Source organism: Falco rusticolus, chromosome 17, assembly GCF_015220075.1.
Source record: "Falco rusticolus isolate bFalRus1 chromosome 17, bFalRus1.pri, whole genome shotgun sequence".
Lineage (NCBI taxonomy): Eukaryota > Metazoa > Chordata > Aves > Falconiformes > Falconidae > Falco > Falco rusticolus.
Window position 1 is genome coordinate 4,889,384 of NC_051203.1, and position 4,729 is coordinate 4,894,112.

Genomic DNA, 4,729 nt, shown 5'->3' on the forward strand with positions numbered 1-4,729 from the left:
ATGGGGAGGGCTGGCAGCTCCCTGTTGCAAAAGCTGCTATTCCAAAGTCCTGGTGGGTGTGATCAGGGAACTGCAAGGTCTTGCCCTATAGAGAAACCAGCCCCGTACAGCCATCAACGGTTCTTTGGCATTTCTTGCAACAGGAGGTTGCAGTCCTGGTCAAATTCCAGTTTCAGTAACTGTAACTCCCATTCTGCCTCTTTCGGCTTCGGCCAAACTCACTGAGTGTGGCCCAAGCCACTCTGCTGGGCTGTGTCCACCAACGGACCAGCCAGGATGATGTACAGGGCACGGAGGAGTGTCTGGGGACTCTGGGGAGCACTGGGGCTGCCCGGAAAGCCGGGAGGCACTGGGAGATACAAGGACAGCACAGGATCTCCCCTGAGTCAAACATGGAGCCCTGGGTGCACGGACTGCTGAGCTGTTTATCTTCTAGTGTGATAACAGCATACCAAGTACTGGAATGTGTGGATTTATTTGCAGGTGATTGATATTAGCAGATATATGGCACTTAATGAGGGTAATAATTCAGTGGTAATTTACTGATGGAAATTATGGGGAGGGTTCCTTAGAGCCCCAAGGTTAGAGTAGGTGGGGAAAGGCAGTGCGTCCCCCGGGCAGAAGGGGCTGGTTCCTGGGAGCTGTGCTGGTGCTGGGACCTGCAGGTAGTCTCCCTCCCTCCCTCGGACCTGCAGCCGGAGCTGCTTCTAGCTCTGGGACAGGTTTCCCAAGGGAACAGGGCCTGTGCAGCCACAGGTCTGGGTAGGAGCCAGGGTCTGGATGGAGATGCTGCAGGTGGAGCTGGGCAGCCTTTGTGGAGAGAAACCGGTGCTTCCAGGTGGATCTCCATGGAACACATAGCTGATGTGTTGCTCAGGCTGTGACACCTGCACAGGGGTCATCTGAAGTTAGGTGGGGTGTCCTACTTCCCTGTCTGTCCCTTCAGGAGCTGTTAAAATCAGTGATGTTCCTCAGCCAGATGGGAAAGCAGAGATTTGGGCTGCCAAATTCCTGCAGGAGTGAGGTGGCCGTTCCTGGAGCAGGGTGTTGGACGTGCCCAGTGCTGTAGGATGCTCTGGTCTCCCAGCTGCGAGCAGAGGATAAGCAGGGCTTGGTACCCACCGGGCATCTGCAGTGTAGCGAGCAGTGTCACCCATGGGGGCCACATGTCACCGTGCAGAGCCTGGCTGGAGTGGTGAAATTCCCAGGGCTGGTTATCATCATTTCCTTCTTGCCCAGGAATGCAGCTCCTGGGCCTGGGCTGGACGCCACGCTCTCGCTGGCAGACATGGCTGAGCCGCCGGCTCCGTGGTGCCAGGTGATGGAGACACAGGTCTCGCTTGAAAGGGAACCGCCAACTTCTAACGCTTCCCAAGCTTCCCCCTTCGCTGCAGGGACACGCGGTTGGTCTCACCAGCTGGCACAGGGGTCAACGGCTTTATCCAGGGAAGAATGAAGTACGCAGTGTCCTAGAGGGAGACAGCAGGATTATTTACAGCACCAAAATAAAAGGTGGAATGCAGAAAGGCATTGGGAGGTTCAAAGCTGCCCCTACGGCTCAGCAGCACGTGGATGTTCCGTGCAATTTATTTCATGGTGTGAACTTAGAGCTGGGGAGAGGCACTACAGCTTTCTGGTTATCTGCCGGGGGGGAATTGCTGTGTCTCATCTGCTCACAGCCTTTACAACCTGCCTGAGCCCTGCAGGAACATCTCCAAAGGCAGGGGAAGGAGTAGCCTTCTGATGGAACTGTGTCCCCTTGCATGTGTCTATTGAATAAGCCCTGTCACGTTGGTGCTGACCCTTGTCTTCAGTGGGAGACCACCTCACAGGAGAGCTCTGGGCCACAGCTGTAGGTCTGGCATGAGCGCACCGTGCAAGCGCATCCCCAGATTGGAGGCTTTGCAGCATAAAATATCCTGGCTCAGGTGGCAGAGCATGTTCTGTTGGTTCGAGTCAGCCCCACTGACTGATCTCCCTCTGGAGTGCAGCAAGGGCCTCCCAAGCAAGCATCATCCCCGAGAAGACCCTGCCCAGCAAAGGGGCAGCCCCTGGAGAGCATCGGCGAGCAGAGCTGGGCTGTTTGTCCTCGGCAAAGTGCTGAGGCTGGATGTGGTGCTCTCCTGATGGCCCTCTTCCCAGCTCTGCCTCCTGTGACCTTGAGCAAGGGCTGTTATCTTATTTGTAAAATAGGTGCAAGATAGCTGCCTTCTCCAGGGGAACACACGTGTGCTCAGCAAGGTCTGCCCAAGGCCCGGGAGCATGAATGGAGCTCAGCAGCCGGGCGAGCTGCTCCCAGGGGCTGGGTGGGGAGCAGCCCCAGCCCACACCTTCAGTCAAAAATGCAAAATGCATGGCATTGCAGCAGCTGCGCAGCGGCAGCGGGATGGCCCCCAGCCCGCAGGCTGCCGTGCAGACCATCCTGCTCGCCTGGAATCCGGGCTGGGGGCTCTGCCTCCCCCCACCACCCATCTTTCCCCCCTCGAGGCTTTTTGCCCACTCTGGGAATTAGGAGAGTCAACCAAAATGAGGCTTTTTTTGCTTAACAATTGAATTCCAGTAAAGGGAGGTTTTCCATTTAAAAAAAAAAAAAAAAAAAAAAAAGAGGAATCTATCCCAAAACAATGTGGGAAGGTGTGTGGAGTTTGGGAGAAGCTCAGCAGCACCCAGCTTCTCCCTCCTTTACACCGGCATCTCTGCAAGGCGATGCGAAGCCGGGGAAGCCATGGGAGCAGGGGGTGTGTGGGTGGAAAGTGAACGTGGTCCTGGAGGAGCAGGAGCCATCGTGTTTGTAGGTTCATGGCTGCCTGCTCTGTGGCCTTGGGCAACTCATCAAGGCCAAAATGCTCAAACCTCAGTGACGGGAGATAAGCCGTGAAATAAAACATCTCATTGTTGGGGCTCTGAGGTCGGTATCTTCTGAAGTACTCAGGTATTTAAAGTGAGGATGGCTGCGATGGAGGTCCTGTCACCCCTGGTTACAGAGATCAGGATCCAGCTTTTAGCTGGAAGAGCCGGCAGTCCACTTTGCCTTTTCCAGAAGTTTTGGGCAGGGTGTTGCCACTCTGCGCTGATGACTGGGCCCTGGTGGCACGAGGCCAGGAGCCAGCTCAGGCTGCCGGTCTGCCTTGAAAGAGTCAGCAGGCAGCGGGCATTTAAAGCTAAATAAATCATTTCAGGCCAGAGGGATGCAACGCTTGGGTGAAATCTGTTGGGAGCATGGTTCTCTGCTCTGAGCCTTGCCCAGGGCTTGGAGGGAGGCTGTAGCCCTGGGCCACGCATGCCCTGGCTCCTCATCTGGTCTGGCCACATCCCCAGGGACACTGGTGGCCTCGTGCAGCTGGGCTTTGCAAGACCCAGTGGTGCAGCAGGAGGAAGCATGTCTGCAATCTCCCTTGGGTCAGCACGAAAGTGGGTTAACCCAAAAGGCTGCAAGTCACCGTGGTTCACATCTGTCCATGCTCTGGGGAGCTGCTTGTTCCTGCAGGACAGTCCGGCTCATCTCAAGCCAAAAGCAAGTGAATTTGAGAGCAGCGAGCTCCTCATCGGGCAGCAGGTACACACCAGCAAGGGGGCTGAAGTGGGTCTTGCTCTCCAGGTGCAGATAGCACCAAAACTCCTTAGCGAAGACAGTGTTCACCCCTGCGCAAAGGGCCACATCCACCCCGTGCTGAGCACCACTGCGTGCTTGATCCTCCCTCTGTCACCATCCAGCTGCCCACTGCTGTGTCATGGGGCTGGCGAGCCCGTGCCTGGCCCTGGGCTGGCCCTTTGCTCAGGGAGCAGTCCCAGTCCAGTGAAACCAGTCCTTCCCAGGCTGCTGGGAGTTGCTTTTGCTGCTGTCACTCCTGCCCGCACCCTACCTGTGGGTCTGGCCCACACATGGGACTCTCTCCACAGCACTCAGCATTTCTGGAGGGCGTTGCAAAATGCACAACAACTGCAACGAGGGGTGGAAAACCGTCCAAGCAGAGCAGTGCCCTAGCCAGTGCCCCACGGGACCACGGTGCAGCCCCATGCCAGGCTGGCTGGAGCAACCCCACCTGTCCCAGCAGACGGCTGGCAGCAGAGTGCACTTTGCTGCTGTCCCACATGCGGTGGGAAGGACGCCTGAGGCTCAGGCTTGCTGCTGACTTCAGCATGTACCTTAGCTGACTGGTAGACTGGCCACAGCCCCTAATCCTCTCTACGTGCTGGCTCGCAGCCCTGCCGCGTCCCCCGGCCCCACCGCTCGCAGCCCCTGGGGCTGGGCAGAGCCCTGTGGCCCCGCACAACCCCACACGTGGACGCTCACCACAGCTGGGACATGGTAACAAAAGCTCCCGTGTGATGGGTCTGAAGGAGAAGCATCGATATTTGCTGTGAGTAGGCGGACAAAGAAGCAGAGGGCGAGAGGATGGTGTCGGCTCCTGCCTGCCCGTGCTTAAAGCAGGGGCTGGCTGCGCAGCCCTGGCAGTTGTGGGCTGTGACAGTCACACAAGCCCCATCAGTGTCACCCACAACGGGCTCACTGCTGGTGGGTTGAGGTGGAATAATGGGGTAGTGATCGAGGAAACAAAGAATAGTCATTCAAATCATTAATAGCCTGAGCAGTGCTCATGTAAAGAGGTGCCAGTGTGCTGCGGGATGCTCCGGCGCTGCTCCGTGCCCAGCCATGGACACCAAACCCTTCGGGAAGGAGCCAGCGGTGCCCGGCACGGGGCTGGTGCTGCCGCACGCGAGAGGGACC